Source organism: Helianthus annuus, chromosome 4 (genome assembly GCF_002127325.2).
Source record: "Helianthus annuus cultivar XRQ/B chromosome 4, HanXRQr2.0-SUNRISE, whole genome shotgun sequence".
Taxonomy (NCBI): Eukaryota; Viridiplantae; Streptophyta; class Magnoliopsida; order Asterales; family Asteraceae; genus Helianthus; species Helianthus annuus.
Genome location: NC_035436.2, coordinates 177,344,579 through 177,367,769, shown reverse-complemented (window position 1 = coordinate 177,367,769; position 23,191 = coordinate 177,344,579). Strand labels below are relative to the sequence as shown.

The 23,191-nt window shown below is 37.2% G+C and overlaps 1 long non-coding RNA gene across 3 annotated transcripts; it reads left to right on the top strand.

Annotated features, from left to right (window-relative positions):
- Positions 1–1,906: 1,906 nt before the first annotated feature.
- On the top strand, positions 1,907–15,566 carry LOC110927570. 3 transcript variants are annotated; one of them, XR_004890590.1, is made up of 4 exons: positions 1,907–2,630; positions 2,766–2,870; positions 2,985–3,059; positions 15,513–15,566. It is a non-coding gene; the product is annotated as an uncharacterized LOC110927570 (long non-coding RNA). The 3 variants fall into 3 exon arrangements; XR_002585731.2 differs by lacking the exon at positions 15,513–15,566 and having other exon boundaries at positions 1,907–2,130; positions 2,419–2,630; positions 2,985–3,146; XR_002585730.2 differs by lacking the exon at positions 15,513–15,566 and having other exon boundaries at positions 2,985–3,146.
- The last annotated feature ends 7,625 nt before the right edge of the window (positions 15,567–23,191 follow it).

Below are 23,191 nucleotides of genomic sequence, written 5' to 3'. Positions count from 1 at the left end.
TCCCCTTTCGGCGATCAAGGCCTTCTTAACAGCCTTCACCGAAAAACCATCTTTGCTATCTTCAATCCAGACCCACCTATCCTTAGAATTGTTGAGTGTCACCATATTAAGGGTCTCGCTGCATTCCTGCCACTCCTTTAGCTCTACGTCCGACTCCGGCTGTCTAGACCAATTCCAATCAAAACCGCCATTTTCCTTGTTCATCTCCATTCTATCTGCTACCCTGCAAGTTTTAGGTAATTCCAAACCAAACAGATATGGCCATCTTTCCAAAAAAAAAAAAAAGGAGTATCTCCTTCCCATGTGTCGATCCAAAACCTAATATCTTCCCCGTTCCCTACCTTACCCAAGACCAAATGGTTTAAACCCTTCCCTTTAATTTTAGTCTTATAAATCGAATTCACTATATTTTTCCAACACCCTCCTAGATTACCTTTAAGAGGAAGAAAACACCTCTGATTTATTTTTCCATGACAAGCATCGATCACTTTCCTCCAAAAACTTTGGTTTTCAACCATGTACCTCCATCCCCATTTAATCAGAAGGGCCTCATTAACTTCTTTGAGACGACTTATACCTAACCCCCCACTTGATTTAGGCCATGTAACCCACTCCCAAGGCACCCAGTTCATTTTGTTATATTCATTAGAACCCGCCCACAGAAATTTTCTCATTTTAGCTTCCAACAGTTTAATAACCCCAGCTGGGGCTTTATAAAGTGACAAATAACAGATAGAGAGACTTTTCAGCACAAAATTAATTAGGGTAAGTCTCCCCATATCGAAATAGATTTAGCTTTCCAAACCGACAACCTTTTATCAAAAACCTCAATTATCGGGGTCCAGATACTTATTCTATTAGAATTAGCCCCCACCGTAATCCCCGTGTTACACCCCACCACCTTGGCCATCTCTTTAATATCGCCATCTTCCACCCCCATCCCGTATGCATTAAATTTTAACTCTACTGGAGTGTAACCCTTTTGATAATGACATCTTTAATTCTATTGGAAGAAATAAATATTCCTTATGTCATGTTGTACTATGTTTGACACATAGGAGTAAGAGAGTTGTGCATGGGTTGAGTTTAATCTGAATTTGTCGGATCAGATAGGGTTTTATGAGTATTTGGATTAAAATCCGGGCGACTTTTTACGAAAAAATTTGTGCGTTTTTTAAGTAGTTTTGTCGTGTTCACACTAGTTCTTGCAATAAGTGGTAGTTCCTAAATGATCTTCACCATATATATCTATACTATCTATATCTATACTATATTATAAAGCATATTCGAAGGACTACCAAATGTAATTTGCCACTTCCCTTAAAACCATGGTTGCAAAAATCGCGACTAGTCGGCGATTAATCGTTGACTAGTCGCTAGTCGCCCATCAACTGAGTAATTTTCAGCTAATCAGTAAAAAAATCGCTAGTCGGCCTAGTCGGCCCTAATCGGCCCTAGTCGGGCCTAATCGCGACTAGTCGGTCGGGAAAATCGGAAAAAATCGGGAAAAAACAAAAAAAATCGGAAAAAAATCAGAAAAAATCGAAAAAAATCAGAAAAAACCGGAAAAAACACATATTCCAGCCAAAACCTCCTAGATTCCGGTCAAAACTTGTCCACTTAAAAAAATTGCGTATAAAAATATATGTATATATGTATAAAAACTTAAAATTATATATAAAAAGTCCGATCCGATTAATCCCGATTAATCCCGAGTAGTCGATAGTCCCTACCTCACCGACCCGCTAGCGACTAGCGAATTCTCCAACCTTGCTTAAAACACATTTAAAGCATAATATACAAGTGTTTAAAGCACAATAAAATCAAAATTGAATTCACTTTCCCATTATACCCTCGCTCACAAAAAAAACACGAGTATAGCACATTAGGGTTTCTAGGTCACATTTCAAAATTTTTATCCCGCCCCATCTTCCTTTTCTCTCTGCGATTCAAGGCGATCTATGAAGATTTCCCTAGATCTTTCTCCAGATCGATGAAGATTCCAGCAACCTAAATCACAATCGCACACCCAGTTGGATTTGAGTCGTATTTCTCTGTAAATTTGTGGTTATGGCTGGCCGTTATGATCCCAATCCGTTTTATGAAGGGGACGAAGTTAACCCCTTTGCTGTAAGTTATTTCTTATTCGAATTAACTTGTCGGGTTTCGTTTAATGCTTGATTCTTCGTCCGTGTGTTGGCTTATTTTAAGTTCATACTGTTTATGCTTCTAGGGTTGTTTAAATTGACATTTTGTTGTTCATTTTGGGTAGAAGTTGAAGTTGGTTTGTGACTGAATGAGTTTGATATCTTGTTGATTTGTTCGGTTGGTTTCGATTTTCGGATCTGGTTTAGTTTCATTTGCTGACCTGCAATGACTTCCTTGGATGGTTTACTGGTTGTTTATAACAATTTACAGAAATTGGTTTGGATTTATGAAGTCTAGTTACACGATATTCATACGCTAGGTGCAAAGAGTGAGCCTTGGGCTTAGGCGCAAGTGGTTTTAAGCAAGGCACTGTTGTTTTGTCATTGAATTAATAGTCAAGTCATTCTGTTGTTATGTCATAATCGGGATCAAGGGAAAGGAGCTTGAAAGTCGAACTTTAGTCGAGGCCGTTTTACACAACAGTAAGTTTACTGTGATTTTTTACATTTTTTTATGTACCTAGCAAAACAAGTCAGGTCATTTTGATTTGTCAACACTTTTATGATCTTTTTTTATTCATTTTTGTATAAACTAATGTTTTAAAATATGTTTTGCAGAGTGTTCCTTCGGCTGCAAACTCTAGACTTTCGCCCCTTCTACATGTGCCCGCAGATTTCTATGATAGGTGTGCCCCTGTTGACATTCCTCTTGATTCAGCTACAGTGAGTTTTCATTGGTGGATATTCTTAAAACCAGTTATCTGAATTCACAAGATTGTTTTTTAATAAACATCATTTTTTAATCTTCGTTTTTTAAACCACTCGTTCATTTGACAGGGTCGAACCCTAAACAACAACGATGGTGAATCAGTGGTGACAGATGTGTTAGCAACTCACACATCAGCTAAATAGGTTTCTCTCTCACCAAATTTTCAATTTAAAGCTTTGTTCTCAACTTCTGATCTTTGCATAAATTGAATGGTATTCATTGATTTGTAATTGGTTTTGGTGAAACTGTAACAACCCTCGGAAAGATCCATAAACAAAATCCGAAGTGTACACGATAAAACTTGAAAACCTGATGGTTGATAAACTAACCCGCACAAAAGTACCTTTATTAGAATCGCAATTATAAACCGAACCATTTAGGATCAAGACCAAACATACGCAATAAGCACCAGCACAAAAATCGAGAAAAAGACGTGATTGGGCGAAAAAGGCGGCCAAAGACACGTGTCACGTCAAGGCGCCACGTGTCAAGCCTACCTAGGACACGTGGCATGTCTAGGCTAGATCGACCATCCCCGCGACACGCGCCAGGGGAGGAGGACCCGTGCGCGACATGCGGGCCAGACCAATTTTGGCTATAAAGCCACTGGTTTGGCACTTGATCAGATTGCTCAGTTCGACAGTCTAAAACGTCGTCCTACTCCTTGTATCTTCATTTCTTTCGATCAACGCCCTAAATTCCTGAAACTCTGCTCCAGTATCCGGGTAATAACTCGATCACTGACACGGTACTATATCCGATCGATTGAAACCGATCCAATGGATGTTTAAGTGCTGCCGGTACCCGACTATACTTTGTCATTCGTTGTGGGTTTGATCTCGTGATTATCGTTAATGTTGAATTGGGTTAATACCAAGGTTGGAGAACTCGCTAGTCGCTAGCGGGTCGGTGAGGTAGGGACTATCGACTACTCGGGATTACTCGGGATTAATCGGGATTAATCGGATCGGACTTTTTATATATAATTTTAAGTTTTTATACATATATACATATATTTTTATACGCAATTTTTTTAAGTGGACAAGTTTTGACCGGAATCTAGGAGGTTTTGGCTGGAATATGTGTTCTTTTCCGGTTTTTTCTGATTTTTTTCGATTTTTTCTGATTTTTTTCCGATTTTTTTTGTTTTTTCCCGATTTTTTCCGATTTTCCCGACCGACTAGTCGCGATTAGGCCCGACTAGGGCCGATTAGGGCCGACTAGGCCGACTAGCGATTTTTTTACTGATTAGCTGAAAATTACTCAGTTGATGGGCGACTAGCGATTAGTCAGCGATTAATCGTCGACTAGTCGCGATTTTTGCAACCATGGTTAATACACTAATACGAGTTCCATTGTATCTAGAAATTAGAACTCATAACCAGGGAGCTGCTAAACCAGAATACTTAGCGATTAAGTAAACTTAGTAGTTAAGATAACTTAACAGTTAAGTTAACTTAGTGGCTAAGAAAACTTAATGGTTAAGTACTCTTAGTGGTTAAGTAAACTTAATGGTTAAGTAAACTTAATGGTTAAGTAAACTTAGTGACTAAGATAACTTAGCGGTTAAGAAAACTTAATAGGTAAGAAAACTTAATAGTAAAGTAAACTTAACAACTAAGTTTAAAACAAAACAGTTAAGTAAGTGTAATAACTTAACATCTAAATAGATATACATGAAAATAAGTATATATGGGGTAGATAACATATATGGAAGGTATTATCTGAAGATGGTTTTATCTAGGGAAGGTTTTAACTGAGGAAGGTTTTATCTAGGGAAGGTTTTATCTGAGAAATGTTTTATATAGGGAAGGTATATATGAAACTTCCTAGAAAAGAAAGGCATATCCCTTACCTATAAATACGAAGCTTAGGATTTATTTTTCTTTGCTCATTTCTCTTCTTCTTTCTATACGTTGGTGTTCTAACCAATAATCACCGATACGATATTCTATCTGATCAATCAAAGAACCAACTAACGAATGCCAAAGTGTTGTCTAAATAAGACTATACTTTGTTGAATTTCGTTAAGGTTCTGATCTTGTGACCATCATTAGGTTTGATATGGTTTTACACTAATACGTATTCCACTCTGTTAAACTATATGTTTAACCATCAGAAAACTCCAAACGATACATTTACAATCAAATAAGATGTTTAATCATCAGAAGATGCAGACCTCTAAAGTAGATGCTTAATTATCAGAAGATTTAGAATCAGGAGGCCTGTTAAATCAAGACTATAAGACCTACAAGGCGAGTCATTCTATTTTTATCAAAGTTGCTTTACAAAACCCTAAATGTTTTCCAGTTATGCTTACAATGATTAAGTCTTTGTTATCTTAAATTACTGACTGTAAGTGGGGTTTTGTATACATTATTTATCTAGCGTCACTTTTAGGTGAACAAACCTAAATAGTGATAACGTCACTTTGGGTGAACGGACCCAATAGTGATATGACCACATGTTGGTGCACTTGTGTCTGTACTTTGTCTGTATTTTGTCATGATATAAAACGATGTCTTTTGTTAGTCTTGTAAGTTTGACCAAGTCAACCATCCTCCTGGTTTGACTTGGCCAAACAGTTAGAACCTGATTGTAATATGTTTGTGTCGAAGGATGAGTTGTCTAAGGATGAGTCATCGAAGGATTAGATCCTTCGATGAGCTCGAAGGATAAGCCTTCGATGGATGATGATGGACCTCGAAGGATATCATCATTCGAGGTATATGTGGATCCTTCGATAGGTTTCAGATCGATAGATGATCCTTCGATCAGTCTACCTGATCCTTCGACCAGACGAACTGTGATGGGTATATATATACTCATGTAATGTGTTCACTTCACAGACAGTGCAAGCATAAGTGTGAGAGAGTGTGTGAGTGAACTTAGTCTTGTAGAGAGCGTATTTTCAGTTTGGTCAAGGGCTGTAACCGTGTCCACTGAAATACAAGAGAAAACTTTGATATCTCGTGTGTCTACCTTTCTCTTTGTAGCTTGTGTTCTCATATAAACTACCGGTTTGCATTCTAGCTTGGATTCCGCACTTGCTAGTTTGTTAAACATAACAAGGATAAGGTTTAACCTCAACCTCCGGGGGACCTACAAGTGGTATCAGAGCCGTGGCTCTTTTCCTTGTTAAAAACCGAGTTTATACAAGACTTTGGAGTGTTTGGACAAAAACTCACATGGTTTAGCACCCGTTTTTAGTGTTTTTCTCGCATTTCTAGACGTAAAAACGTGTTCTAAACTAACCGGGTGTGTTAAAGGACGGGTTGGGTAACTTAAAAACTTGTTTTTAAGAAGTTTGGTAATTTCCGGCCAAATTCCGGCTTACTCCGGTGACCGGTTTTCTGGATAAGAACCTTCTTTTTTAAGTATATTTTATTGGTCAAATCTGGTTTGGTAAAAAAGGTATGGTCTGAACATACCTTTCTGCCGAAAGCTTTCTACAAACCCATCACCTTTTCACCAACCTGTCACTTTTTGTCAACTGTGTCAGTACAGATCGAAGGATATCCTTCGAAGTCGAAAGATCATCTTTCGATCAAAGGAAGTTCGATAGATAATCATTCTTCGAACATCCTTCGAAGTCTGTGACTTATCCTTCGATCCAAGGAATCTTTTCGAAGGATATATCTTTCGATCTACAGTTCTTATTCGAAAGCTAAGGATCTTTCGATTGGAGAATCTTTCGAAATCATTGTTCGAAATTCAACAGTGATCTTTCGAACACTGTTGATCCTTCGAACAAGTATTGATCCTTCGATCCTAGTCTGTTTAGGTTTAACAAGTTTGTGTTTTTCAGGTCTTTCGATCAGGGATCCTTCGGCTGGTCGTTATCATTCGAGATATTGACATAGAATTCATTTTATCACATCAAAGATGAACCCAAGTTGGTGGGGAACTCCGGCTCCAGATAGTGGAAAGTACACAAATACAAGTCTATCTCCATCATGGGCCGAATCTCCGGTGTCGACATCTTCACAAACTAATGCCATATCAACCGGTTAATGGGCATTCGTATCGAATCAAACTCCAAGTATTCAAAGTATTCTCTTAAGCGAAAGCGAAACCGGAAGTTTGAATCGACCTCCAAAGTTGATGCACTTAAACGAGTATCCGGGTTGGGTTGACAGATTCCGTACATACGTTCTTGGTCAAAACACTGAACTGTGGATACGTTTCACCACAGATTTCGATCAAGCTATAGAGGTTGCTGCTTCATCTACTGCTACGTTTGCCGATCTTCCAGAAGATCAAAAGAAAACGTATGATTTGGAAAAGAAAGCATACGCCATTCTCACTCAGGCGTTAAGCAAGGATATTTACCACCAGTTTGTCAGTTTCAAGACAACGAAGAAACTGTGGGACGCGTTGAAGACCAGAGGGGTAGGGAATGAAGCAACACGTCAATTGCGTCATGATCTTCTCAAGAAAGAATTTAACGGTTTCACGTGTATGGATAAGGAGTCTTTGGGAGATATGACAAGCCGGTTTTATCACTTGCTTACAGAGTTGAACAATTTTGGAGTAGTGACAACTACAGCAGAGGTGGTGAAGAAGTTTGCTGATGCATTGCCTCCCCAATGGAATAGTTTCTTGGAGATCTTGAAGTATAATGGAACTTTGGGTACTACAAACATCAACGACTTCGTGCAGCTTTTAGAAAACAAGGATCAGGAGGAAACCTTAAAGGCAAAAAGAGTTCCAGTGCCACAAAATCCAGAAATGTATTATGGAAATCCTAGTACCTCTGTTGCAAAATCCATTGTGCCATGCAACCCAGAGATGTATTATGGAACTTCCAGTTCTTCGTCTGCAAGAACCGGTCCACATGCTCCACTTCAAACGGCGTTTGTCACAAGCACGGATATGTATGGCAATCCAGTACAAGTTCCTGTTAAGCCGGCTCCCACCACAGACATGTATGGAAATCCACTACAACCACCTCCTCCTGCTCAACAACAAGCATGTTATGGAGGGACATCATCTGCTGGTCAGCAATCAAAACCAAATACAGTACGGCTCGACACTTCAAGCTTCTCTAAGTTCAGTGTAGAAGTAGCAAGGGAACACATGGAGCTGCTTAACACTTTAGTGAGCGCGTACTGTGGGTTAGTGGAAGGTCAGATTGGCAACATTAATCTGACACAAGAAGACTATCAGCAGTTTAACAAGGAAGAGATGGAGTTGATGGACATCAAGTGGGCCTTTGCTAGTGCTGTAAGAAGGGCAAAGGATTTCATGGAAAGAACTGGCAGAACCAGCTTGGAGAGTAAGAAAGACACCAAGTATGGGTTCGATAAACAGGCAGTAAAGTGTTTCAATTGTGGTGAACGGGGTCACTTTAAAAGTGAATGCACAAGGCCAGCACAGCATGGGAACCAGAATCCCTTCAGAGGTCAAGGCAACAGGGCAAATCAGAACCAAGTGAGGAACAACGAGCGTACATTGGTACCTATTAACAACCAGAGCCAAGCGGGACCATCAAATGCCAACCAGGCACTTGTGGTTCAAGTTGATGAAGGTTGCGATTGGTCAATACAACTGAGTGGTGATGCTCCAGATGGAACAGCATGTTTTGCTAAGGTTGTAAAGGATTTAGTTCACACCAGTGGTGGAGAATCTTCCGCCAATGGTGGTGAATCTTCTGAGGATGAAGACTCTTCGGGATATAGCAGGAGTTCAGATGAAGAATCCTAAAGTTCAGGCGATGATCATGTGGGTGAGGCCTCAAGTGTGTCAGTTGATGTAGACATTGATGAGCTTTTGGAAGAAGCTGCAGCATGAACTCAAAGAAGATCTATCTTGGTGGATCAAGCTGCTTATTCTTCGTCCTCTCTCCATTCAGCCTTTATGGCTAATGTCGACAGTTCATCAAGTCAGGTATGTGTCGATGAACCCACAGATATTAATTGTGATAATTGTGACAGTTTGCATGTTAAATGTGCTGATTTAGAGGAAAACATGTCTGAGTTGCAAGGCAAACATGATGCTTTAAAAGCTAGTTTGTTTGACTTGCAAGACAAACATGTTTCTTTGAATGCCAAGTGGTGTGACTTGCAAAGCAAACACGAGGCTTTGCAAGAGAAATATGATGTGACATTCATCCACAATCAAAAGTTGACCGTGGATCTTTCCAAATGCACTGAAGCCAACATGTTTTACGAAAACCATGAAAAAGAGTTTAAATCGGTAATTGAGAAATTAAAGAAAGATAAAACCGAGTTAACAAAAATGGTTTCCAGAAAACAAACTGACATTAATTTGTATATATCTCGCCTTGAGATAATGCAAAAGGAGATGGCTTGTGTCAAAACAGAAAGTGAGGCGATCCAACTTAAGCTAGACAGTTATTTGAGCTCTAGCTATGTGCTGGATCACATCATTGACGTTCAGAAAGAAAAACGGGACGTCACATGCATAGGCTATAAGAAATGTCCACCACCTGTGAGACACAATTATGATGCGATGCCTGACGAGGAAGATAGAACGTTCTTTGAACCATCTGTCCCTCTAGATGTTAAAGAATTTGCAACAGGGCTCGGATATAAGAAAGAAATATCATCAGATTCAGATGTATCAACAGATACGTGTGTGTCTTCTGCTGAACTGAATCAAGATCCTCCAGTCATTATTGAGGATGTTGATTCTTCTGATGATGAATCTGATGATACTATACCAGCAAAGTCTGATGCGGAAATTAAAGAAGAGGACATACCTCTTGAGAATCATATTCTATGTGATCCTCCTGCAAAACCCGCTAAGACTGTTGCAATCAAGTCCACATCTGCAGAAGAATCGGAGAGTGTGAATTTGCTGTACACTCTTGTTGGTGATGATAGAATTTATTCAGACAAAGATTTTCCTATTAAGAATGTTAATCAATCATTAATAAGTAAAGTCTTTGAAAATTCGACAAGTAAGTTTTTGGGAAAGACAGGATCACATGTTACTGTAACACAGTGCCCTCCTATTCCAAAGGCCGAAGTTCGAAAACAATTTGGCAATAAGAAATTACCAACAGTGCAAAAACAGCAAATTCACAACAAGCCAAAAGGAAAATTACCGGCTCAAGGTCAAAAGAAGCCGAATCAAAAGAAGAACAAAAATATGAACTTTGTGAAATCTAAGGGAACGGACAAAATTGAAACGTTTGACAACAAATCTAACTTAGATTTTGTTAAGAAAGCAACTGTGTTAAAAAAAAATGAACCAAGCAGTTCAAAACCTAGTACCTCGGGATCACAAAGTTCATCATCATCGGCATGACGATCACATGATACTTCGAGGTTTGTTGAACGAAGATCATGTTTTGAATGCGGTACAATTGGACACATAATTCGAAATTGTCCATATCTTCATAAACAAAAAGGAAAAGTTGATGATCCCCGTGACCAAACTGACCGTAGGCGATCTTTTTCTGTAAAACAAGATTCCCGCCTAGTAAAAGAAAGGGAAAAGAAACAGAAACGTCAACAGGTCAAGAAAATTGAAAAAGCCATTAAAACCGATGTGGTTAACAAAACATCTGTTTCTGCAAAACCAGACAATTCAATAACTTCAGACAACCATGAAGTTAAAATTTTTAAGAATTACACTGGTAAAACAAAACAGACCTGGAAACCAAAAACGGTTACTGAATCAGGGGGACATCACAATTTCCAAATCATCAAAAGGTGGAAGTTATCGTTGTAGATGAAAATGGAAGACCCAAGACCACAATGGCTTGGGTCCCTATCTCCAACTAATCAATTGAGTTCATGTGCAGGGTGATCCAGGAGGAACTATCAGTAGTCATTGGATTGTTGATAGTGGGGCATCCAGCCACATGACGGGCGACATGAAGCTTCTCTACGACGTCAAATCTATTAGAGGAGGTTATGTTGCTTTTGCTGGAGATAAGGGTGGTTATATTACGGGTGAAGGAATGATATCCAACGGGATTGTCAGCTTTGACAAGATCAACTTTGTGCAACAACTTGATCACAATCTTCTTAGTGTTTCTCAAATCAGTGACAAGCAGTTCTCAGTACACTTTGATGCTAATGGATGTTATGTGCTGAAACCCGGCTTCAAAATTCCAAAAGAATGGATTCTCTTGTCAGCTACAAGGATAAATGATTTGTACGTCCTTGATATGAGCCAAGCTATTACTACGTCTGCGCAAGCAACATGTTTCGTTTCTAAAGCCACGGAAAAAGACTCAATCTCTTGGCACAGACGAATGGGTCACATTCACTTACGCAAAATGAATCATTTGGTGTCAAATGAATTGGTGAATGGTGTTCCTGTTAAAAATTTCCATCTTCAAAACGTCTGTGTTTCGTGCCAGAAAGGAAAACAAACAAAGAAGCGACATCCTACAAAGAAAATCAACTCGGTGGCCGTCCCGTTAGAACGTTTGCACATGGATTTGTTCGGTCCTGTCAAGCACAAAAGCATTCGGAATGATCAATACTGCCTCGTGATAACTGATGATTATTCAAGATTTTCTTGGGTGGCGTTCATGGCCCACAAGAGTGAAACCTTTGGTATTATCAAAAACTTGATCATTCAGATTGAGAACTTGTATAAGCTGAAGGTTAGGCGGATACGTAGCGACAATGGTACTGAATTTAAAAATCATGCCATGGCGGAGTTTTGCACTTCAAAGGGTATTCTTCATGAGTTTAGTGCAGCTTATACTCCTCAACAAAATGGCGTCGCTGAACGTAAGAACCGCACACTGATCGAGACTGCTAGGACAATGTTGGTAGAGTCGCAGTTGCCCATTCCATTCTGGACTGAAGCTGTGGCCTCTGCATGTTACACATTGAACCGAGTCCTTACAGTAAAAAGGCACAACAAGACCTGCTTTGAGCTTATTCACAAACGGAAACCAGATTTGTCTTATCTTGAACCGTTTGGAGCTCCATGTACAATCATCGATCCTAATGGAAAGTTTGGGGCAAAAGCAATTGAGGGATACTTTCTTGGGTATGCCACCCCTAACTTACGAGTCTGGAATCTAGAGACTAAAAGGGTCGAGGAATGGTCTGAGGTCAGAGTACAAAGGCACACTTTGCCAGTCAAATGTCCTGGTCAGCCTTGGATGTTTGAGTACGATGACTTTTTCAATTCGATCAATGTTGAAGCCGTTGAAGAAAGTGCTGTGGCAAGGATGTTTTTCGAGAGTGACAATGCAACAGTTTCACCGGTGGTGCGTCCAATTCTTGTCAATCAAGAACCATCTTCGGTGAACAATAATACTCTCGACAATGAGGATTTTCATGATGCAACCGAATTGAACGAATCTTCAGAGGATGATGAATTTCTAGATGCAGATCAAGAAGCTCCAACAACAGCAGTTCATGGTACTTCAGAGGGTACTCCTCCAGTGGATGCCCATAGAACAGCTGAAGCTACTGCATCATTCTCTTCGTCAATTCCGGGCATTGATTTAGTTGTTGATCTCAATTTCAACAATCTGGGTATAAATATTCCAGTTCCAGATAATCCAGAAACAAGGATTCATAATACCCATCCTCAACAAAACATCATCGGAAATGTGCAAAGTGGCATTCAAACAAGAAACATGTTGCGAAACAACAACAATGCAGGCCTGTATGCAGCTATTCGAGTATCCGGGCAACAAAACGATTGGTCTTTCGCGTGTTATGTTTCACAGGAAGAGCCAAGAACTTGGAAAGAAGCCATGAAAGATAACTCTTGGGTTGAAGCAATGCAGGAAGAACTGCAACAATTCCAGAAGCTTGGTGTCTGGAAACTCGTAGAGAAACCTGCTGGCTACAAGAAGATTGGTACCCGTTGGGTGTTTAAATGCAAAAAGGATGACCGCAGAGTTGTTATCCGGAACAAAGCACGTTTAGTCGTTCAAGGTTTTCGTCAGATAGAAGGAATCGACTACAACGAAGTCTATGCACCTGTTGCACGTCTGGAAGCAATTCGGATCTTTCTGGCTTATGCCTCATTCAAAGGATTCAAGGTTTACCAGATGGACGTCAAAAGTGCATTCTTACATGGTGTGGTTTAAGAAGAGGTGTACGTCGAACAGCCTCCAGGTTTTGAAGATCCTATCCATCCCGATCGGGTTTGGTTGCTCAACAAAGCTCTCTATGGTCTACATCAAGCACCGCGAGCTTGGTATGCAACCTTATCTAACTATCTGCTGGAGAACGGTTTTCGAAGAGGTCTTATTGACTGTACTCTTTTCATCAAATAACAAGATGGAGATCTTCTTCTGGTACAGGTATACGTTGATGATATTAGTTTTGGTTCTACTAATGATGTCTTGTGTAGGAATTTCGAGCGCATTATGCAGGATAAATTCGAGATGAGTGCTATGGGAGAAATGACCTTCTTCTTGGGCCTACAAGTGCAACAAACTGAGTCTGGGATATTCATCCATCAGACTAAATATGTTGGTGACATCTTGAGCCGGTTCCAGATGTCTGATGCAACGCCCATTGGTACCCCACTGCCACAAAATCACGGAATTACTCTAGACTTGAAGGGTGAAGCTGTTAACCCCTCATACTACCGCGCAATGATCGGATCTCTTATGTACCTCACAGCATCAAGGCCAGACATAATGTACCCAACGTGCCTGCTTGCCAGATATCAAGTCAACCCGAAGGCCTCACATCTTGCAGCTGTAAAAAGGATTTTTCGTTATTTGAAGGGTTACCCTGACACCGGTCTATGGTACCCTAGGGATAATAACTTTGAATTGGTCGCTTTCAGTGGTTCTGATTTTGGCGGATGCAAAATCGACGGCAAATCCACAACGGCTGGATGTCAGTTTTTAGGAAATCGCCTAGTCACATGGCAGTGCAAGAAGCAGACGTGCGTCGCTACATCAACATGCGAAGCTGAATACATTGCTGCCTTAAGTTGTTGCTCCCAAGTTCTTTGGATCCAACAACAATTACGCGACTACGGTTTTGAATTCCTAACTACTCCTATTTACGTTGATAATTCTGCTGCATTACAGATCACTAGAAATCCTGTGCAGCACTCAAAGACCAAACACATCGAAATCAAATATCACTTCATACGTGACTGCTTTGATAAAAGGCTGATCGATGTTGTTAAGGTCCACACCGACGACCAACGTGCCGACTTTTTTACCAAAGCATTTGACAAATCAAGATTTGACTTTTTATTATTGGTAAACGGCATTAAGGTCAAACAAGAGTAAACCAACATCGGAAAATCATTTTTGTAAATATCTTTGTGTCTTTTAAATTTATCTTAGTTTATTGATTTTAGGGGGAGTAAATCAAAATTTGAAAATCCAAAAACATCGAAAAATTTAAAAACACAAAAACAATAGAAAAGCAAAAATGAGTTTCCTGGCGAGCAAAAGAGAAAATGATAGTACATCAGTGGTCTATCCAAACCTCTTTAAACCTTAAATGAAAAAACGATAAGCAGCTCTATATAAGATGTATCGGTAGGCTCACAATCATTTTAAAATGTGCAGGGTGATATAAACTTAAACCGACTGAAGACCAGGTGGGAACCATTCATTGGCATATGGTCTTAGTACTGAAATTTCGTTTGATAGATTGTCGAGGTTCTGAGATATTCGGTCTTTATGCTGCTTATCATCTGGGTATCATGGTTGTATCTTTTACCGAAAAATAACGGGGACGCAAGTCTAGATCTTCCATGATACTATACATACGTGTACATACTGCATTCGACCTCAATAAGTGATCAACAATCACATGTCCATATCAAAATAAGTGATAATATATCACATTTATCTGGGAGTCAAGTTCGTCTCTCTGTTGTACGAAAGTACTGACCTGTTCACGGACTTGCTCCTGTGCCCTCATGCATATGAAAATCAAGTTCCTCATCAATAAGTGATTATATCACATAGGGCTTGTTTTCAAATCAAAATAAGTGAGAATCTCACATCATATACGGTCAAACAGATGATAATCGGTATACTCACCGGTAAGATGAACTCTCGTGCATACCTTGATACGGGAATGTGTCGTGATGTGGATGAACACCGGTCGGTAAGTATAAATCATACCTTAACGTATCCCCTCGCCATGATTACATCTGATAAGTTGAGCTTAAGTGGACAACAATACCGATAATTGTTATAAGATGCTTATCTTAATGTTAACTAACTGAACAACAAGAGCGTTTTGGCATGACCGTACACTGATATGATTCTCTTACCCTCGAAACTCGCAAAAAGTATGTCTGTAAATATTTATTTACTGCTTTCAGTCTTTGCATTTCGAAATATTAAAAATACCAAAAAGATTTTAGGTGTGTTTTAATATAAGCTTTATAAAAGCCAAAAAGATTTTATTTTTATTTTTATTTTATTTTCGATCGTACGATGTTGGAACTCGAGTCTTCGTTACCTGAAACCTGACCGGAAACCGAATTGACTAAATCTTCATAAACGGTCGAAATTTGCAAGTTTTGAAAGTTAGAAACTAAAACTGACAAAATTCTAAACTTTCAAACTGTCGGACGGTGTTTGATTGTGACATGGTCATTCGTGTGTCATTTGTTTATATAAACTATATTTCAAGCAGTTGTTCTCATTACGCGTTTAGAGTTCTTGCATGTGCAGATTGTAAAGGCAAGGAGAACATGGTCGATGACAAGCTTCGGAATGAAGACACGACGTGAAGGCTCTCAAAAGATGAAAATGATCGAGTTGCCGCTGACCATCATCAACACCACAAGGATCTCAAGCTATAAGGATCAAGTCTTTCACGAGCATAACTCAAGGGGGAGCTTATGTTAAGGGGGAGTTTGTCAACACACTTCCTACATGAAACAGGGAGTTTGTTGATACACTTTCTGCTTTCAAGACGTGAAGACTTTGAAGATCCTCCGACATTGAAGACTTGAAAGGACGTCAGAGACGTGAAGACTTTGAAGATCCTCCGACATTGAAGACTTGAAAGGACGTCAGAGACTTGAAGACACGAAGATCGAGACAATGCTACAGCCAAGGGGGAGTTTGTTGGTGCACTTGTGTCTGTACTTTGTCTGTATTTTGTCATGATATAAAACGATGTCTTTTGTTAGTCTTGTAAGTTTGACCAAGTCAACCATCCTCCTGGTTTGACTTGGCCAAACAGTTAGAACCTGATTGTAATATGTTTGTGTCGAAGGATGAGTTGTCGAAGGATGAGTCATCGAAGGATGAGTCATCGAAGGATTGTTTAGATCCTTCGATGAGCTCGAAGGATAAGCCTTCGATGGATGATGATGGACCTCGAAGGATATCATCATTCGAGGTATATGTGGATCCTTCGATAGGTTTCAGATCGATAGATGATCCTTCGATCAGTCTACCTGATCCTTCGACCAGACGAACTGTGATGGGTATATATATACTCATGTAATGTGTTCACTTCACAGACAGTGCAAGCATAAGTGTGAGAGAGTGTGTGAGTGAACTTAGTCTTGTAGAGAGCGTATTTTCAGTTTGGTCAAGGGCTGTAACCGTGTCCACTGAAATACAAGAGAAAACTTTGATATCTCGTGTGTCTACCTTTCTCTTTGTAGCTTGTGTTCTCATATAAACTACCGGTTTGCATTCTAGCTTGGATTCCGCACTTGCTAGTGTGTTAAACATAACAAGGATAAGGTTTAACCTCAACCTCCGGGGGACCTACACCACAGTCACAGATCCGGTCGAGTGACAACTGGGTCAGCTAATTATAAGATAGAAGTAATTGTAATCCCTCTTAATACTGTAAATTATAACAAATGTGTTCTTGTAAAACTGAATGAACTCACCAGTATTTCCTGCTGACCAAATGTTTTTAAAACGCGTTTCAGGTGATTACAGTAGATTGGAATAAAAGTTGTGATACGGCACCGAAAGGCTTAAAGAAGTGGCTTATGCTATCAAATAAATTAAATTAAATGTTATTCTTATGTATTCGGGTTTATCCCATATTAAAGCTACCTTTGTAAAACATGAGTTTATTCCCATCTGTTTAATAAATAAAAATCCGGTGTTTCAAAACTCTGATATTTTTCCTAACTCACGTTCCTGATGAACTTTTCCGCTGCAATAATTTTCAAAATAACCACCGGTACCACTTGACTGCTCACGGCTCCCATCCAGGATGTGGTCGGGGGTCGTGACAGAAACCATTCACCAGTATGGTCTATACTCTATATCCTCTAAATTCTCATTTTGAACTTTTATAATCTGTGGTTGTGAAGTAACTGCTTTGAAAAGTGTAAGAAATGCCCTATATGTCGTGTTAGCATCAAGGAACGATTACCTGTATATGATGTATAGCCTGAAGTCTAGCTTGAAGCCCGTGACAATCTGTGCGGTACATGACACATCACGGAAACAATAGTCTGGTTCGAGCGAAAAACATTAAAGATACAAAAAAAGGTTGCAATGCTAAATCTTCTCTTTCATGACTGCTATGTGTGATTTTAAGATGCTAATTTTAATCTCTTTATGTAGAGGTTTCTATATGGGAGGATCAACTGGGTTGGTTGGTTAAACTGTTATAGTAAGGGCCAGGTTGGGTTGGTTTGGGTTGAACAGAAAACACGTTAATAGAACATATAAAATATGTACATCTGAGATTGTAATAACCCAATGACAACTTTGTGCAACATGTTGAAAATGACCCAATGACCGCCTGTTCGGTCCCCTTGACCTGTTTGTTTTTGAGCTAAAATTATTCAAACAATTTAATAATTAACAAGCCATTAATAAGTAAACAGGTTGAAATTGCCACATCTATTTATAAATGGGTTTTATATGTATTTGGAGTAATTTTTTATATCTGTAGATGACAGTGTTCTTAATAATGTGCATCGGTACCGCCGCAATTTTTTAGCAACCTCAAATGGTCTACCATCTTACTACGAGCCCTATGAGTTTCAGCACACCTGTCTTCTTACAGTTGACCACAATGATGATTCAAAACCTCCCGCCACAGATGACAACCTCAGCAATCCTTTATATAAAACAAAGAAATGTGTAGCTTTACCTTATGTGGATGCAAATGGGTTTAATAAAAATGAGGTGGCTTGGATAAAGAGCCCCCCCTTAACACTTAAGGGGACTTGTTTTATTTAGCTCAAGTTTGTCCTCACTTTATGAATATTTATGATTCTTAAGCTTCTTTTACTCGTTTTCATATAGTTATGCTTGTGCAGCATTATGACAGACGTGGCATGTACAATGTTTTTAATGGGTTCAAAGTCATCCAAAGTGTGTTAGGGCAAGGATGGAAAGTGTCACACCCCAACCGATGGCGGAAACATCGAAATGAGACGAACGAGATTGCTCGAGACTTCATAACACTATTGTGACAATATTTAATTCAAAACCGATTTCCTTCATAGATAAAAATTGTCAAGTACATCACAAGAGATCAAAGTACAACATTTGGAAATTTAAAGTACAACAAAATTCAACAACAATACAATAACAAAATCTAGTATTTCTAAATGCGTTTCTAAGTCGTTCCTACTAGATTTCATCGATATCAACATCATCAACCTGCAACATGTTTAAAAGTATAGTTCAACACACAAGGTATTGGCGAGTACACAAGTTTGATATAACATAAGTATAGAAAACGGTTTAAACAAATCCACATGGCAAAAATAGTTAACTAGATTAATGTAATCATGGCATACAATTAAAAAGTCAATCCTCTGATTACCGCATTAATTAAAGACTTAACATGACCACAACACTACGGGTGGTGCGTTACTCCTATAGCGCTATAAATGTTAAAGGGAGGCTCGTACGAAGTTAATGACAAGTGAATCACATAAGAATACAAATCAAGTATCACGTATTTAAGCATGCATGAATGGATTGTTTGTGTTTGCATAAAGTATAAGTGTGATTTCGTGTAATTTGATAGGTTAAACATATTGCACCCAAAAGTGTAAAGCGTAAAAAGGGCGTTCGAGTGTACTCACGATTTTGCAAAGCTTCCCTATGGTAATCCCGTGAAGAGTTGGAGAGTTGGAGGATGGAAAACCGAGGTCACCCTACATGGGGTAAACGAAGGTGTGTGAGTATTCAGAATTATGACGGAGGATTCAGATTAGAATTTAAAGTACAAAAAGTATGTATTCATAAAGTATATCTTGTCTAAGTACTCTTTTTGACACTAAGTTGTATGTGATTTCATGGGTCATAGTGTAACATTCCCAAAATTTCTAAATTTAAAATAAAGTTATTCCACGAATAGGTCATGGGTAAATTGACCGATAATGTATTTTGGCAAAACGTAGAAACCATTTAATAAAAATACATTATATTTGAACCTACTCCGTTTTTAATGAAACTTGGTTCAAAATGTAGATAAGATTATTCTCGTTCCAATGACATAATCATTGTTTTATAAAACGTTATATTTTAGAAGATATAAGCGCTAAATAACTGAAACAATTAAATTAATTATAAATATATAAATTAATCAAATAATAATAATAAATAAATCAAACTTACGAAAATATGATAATTATGCCTAAAAGCAAAATATGACAAATGAAGGAATGCATGAATACATGCAAGTCTACACGTGGCTTAATATTAAAAGTATACGTGTACATAAGAATGTACAATTCTGGCAAAAAGAAATCATACTTCCGTGTGCATCAAGTATAACTTCCACTATATATATAGCAGTAGAAAGAAACGATTATTTTTCACCTTTCCTTTCTACAACTCTCGCCTACTTTCTCCCTCTAAATTATTATTGTTAATTTTATTTTACCAATAATAATAATAATAATAATAATAATAATAATAATAATAATAATAATAATAATAATAATAATAATAATAATAATAATAATAAAGCATTGCCTTATTTTAAGTGTTTTAACCCCTGATCACTGATGCCCTGTCCGACTAACGTAGGGCCCCGTAACTTATGTTAAGGCTCTGCCTAAATTCGTTGGGGTTCTGTCTCGTGACGTAGGAATAAAGTGGAATCGGGTTACTATACTTAATATCAGTGCACTATATATTTTCTGTTAAATAATCCAGAAGTTATACCAAGATATATCAACCCTCCTAAAATATTCCTGACACCCATAATACCCCTATATGTCCTAAAATACATCCCGTATACGAAAACTGGTCCCGAGATACCTTATATAATTAAAAATAAAATAAAAACAAGATTTTAGCCTCTCTCGCGGGCCGCGAAGACTATGTCTTCGACTTACGCGGGCCGCGACATCTCAATATCCGGAAAACATCACAAGCCGCCACGTGTCGATGACTCAGCAACACCGCGCCGCCCTACCATCTCTCGCGGGCCGCGTAAGACCTTGGTATGGTCTACGCGGGGCGCGACGAACCCAAAGATCAGCCCTATAAATTGAACGCAACGGGCCTTCAGTCTGTTCTTTCAAATTTCAACTTTCTCTCTCAATTTTCTTATAGTAGGCACTATACTCGGGTATAGTACCCCCTAATTAGCGAAGCTCTGCCTCGTTGTAAGTATCATAACCCCTGGATACGTATTAGATACTCTGCCCGATTGATCTAGGGTTCCGTAACGGGGAGGGTATTACTAATGTTAAAATGGGTTATTATACTAACACATGTGCATTGTTTATTTAACTAGATTATAACCAGGAAGTCACAAAGGAAAGCCCTATAACAGCAATGTGAGTTAATCCTCTTTTTATATACTCATTTTTGTGAGTAATCTCCTTTTTGCAAACTGTTTTTACAAAACCTTAAATATTTCTTCATGTGAAAGACAGTTATTGAGTATTTGTAAGTGTACAATTATGATGGTATATTTGGGGTTTTGTATACAAAATTTGTTACCACCTGGGGAGAGGAGTAACATGACCATAAGTCAGATGACAGTACCATGGATGTTAATTGGTATTACCTGTAAACAAATGTAATTGCGGATGCGCCCTCAATACTGTTCACTGTGATTTTTATTTAAACTGGGATTCACTCACCAGTATTTCCTGCTGATAAAATGTTTTTAAACACGTGTTTCAGGTAACTTAGTGTGAAGTCAATAAAAGCCAGCTGGAGAGCACTGAAGGCTTAGAAAAGTGGCAATAAAAGTTACCTAATTAAAAATGAGAATTATTTTCAATAATTGGGATCATTCCCTATAGATGTATCAAAATGAAAATCGGGTTTTGTCCCACTTATAAATGTATTATCAAAGAAACCTGGGTTTATCCCATTTTCTTTAATTTAAATATATTTGGTGTTTAACTCTGATAAAAATATTTCCTAACTACGGTCCTGATGAAATTTCCGCTGCCAAATTGATAAACACCGATACCACTGAAACTGGCTCACGGCCGCCCGTTCCCGGGTTGTTAGGGGACGGGGGTTGTGACAGAAGGTGGTATCAGAGCTATGCCACTGGTTTAAGCCCTTTAGGTGTTCTTCCAATACCTAAACCCTTAACCATTCGTGTTAGGAAATTAATATCTTATATGATACCCTGTGAACCTAAAATCTTAATGTGTTTATTATGATTTTTATGCCATTTAACGAATCTTAAATCCTAATATGTGTTACCCATATCTGTATTTTACACTTACGTTATAGTATATATATAAATGATATATATTAATAATATCATGTTTTAAGTAAATTTTGTAAAATTTGATGTATCTATTATATCCATATGTATATGTGGAAACATAATAAATTTCATAGTAGTAATACGTCGTTAATATTAATATTTTAATATTAATATAAAATAAATGCAATTCAGATATGATACCTTGTAAATATCATGATATAAATATTTAGATAATATGTAATGTATCTAAATGATCCTATATATCATTTAAAATCCTCAGGATATGTAATTCCTATTATATTTTACAATGTGTCAAGTTTAAAAAAAAAAGTTACTCATAAAATAATATTCAATTTTTGTGATATATCCCATACCAATATATTATTATGATATTGATATTAATATCTTAACCAGAGATGTAAAATAACACATTTAGGTACGATATCACTAAAATATCATAATATAAAATGTTATTTACTAAAAGAAAGATATTTTACTTAATTTAAAGATGTGTAGTTAGCAAAGTTTTGATAACACATACATTTTGTTAAAATATAATACTTCAGTATTATTTAAATACAATAATTTGAAATACTTTGTAAGTCACTTATAATTCTTTATCGTATTATTAAATATTAAATTTTGATAAATTACGTAATATTCAGAAATTATGTGTAAAGTCAATATTTATGATAGTTAATATATTAAAAATTTGATCTCTAAAGAAAAATCTTTAAGATATGTTGCTATTATCACCATTATTTATATTATTAAATTCTATTTTGGATTAAACTAATAATGATAATAATATTTTTGGAAGAATAAAATAAATTGACTCTTGAATAAAGTTATATTAGAAAGGATTTTATAAAACGTAATCCTTAAATTTAATAATGAACACAGTTCGACAATTTAAAAAAAAAAATTTATATACGTATACTACAGAAAATGTAAAATGTTTTATAAAACAATATTTATGAAACCAGAATACGTACGACAACTTGATACTGTGTAATTAAATAATTTTAAATACATAATACCTATGTGTCCACAGGAAATAACTTAAAATTCATTTGTAAGTCAAATGTATGTATATTTTATATATTTACGATTTGTATCAATATTATAAATAATATTTTATCCGTGAAGTAAAATATGTACAAAAATATTTAGTATGGTACAACAATATGGTTTAAAATATATATACATATATTTCTAAAGGAAACACTTTTTACCATTTGATAAGTTCGATTCATTTCTTAAATTATATTTAATTCATATGTGTATATATTATGATAATACCTCATTCTTAATATTTCTTAAAATATTAAAGATCGAATTTAGAAACACCAGACTTTGTATTGGTTATTACGAATATTAAAATAAGTAGAATTTGAATTAAATTATAAAAATGTTATTTAAGTTAACTTGTCAAGATTAGAACTTCTCTAAAAAGAATCCAGAAAATTATATCTCTATTAAATTTATTCTTTCTGATGAATTCCTTTTTTTTATTCTAAAATATTATCTTTAATAAATTTGATAGAAATTTAATCGGTTAATATCAAGGAATAAACAAAGTTATGAAAATAAACAGGATAGCTAATACAATTAATTATGTAACTGGATTTTTATAAGTTGATATTATAAAGGAAATTTTAAAACTATATACTTATATGTATGTATATACAAGACACAAATTTTCT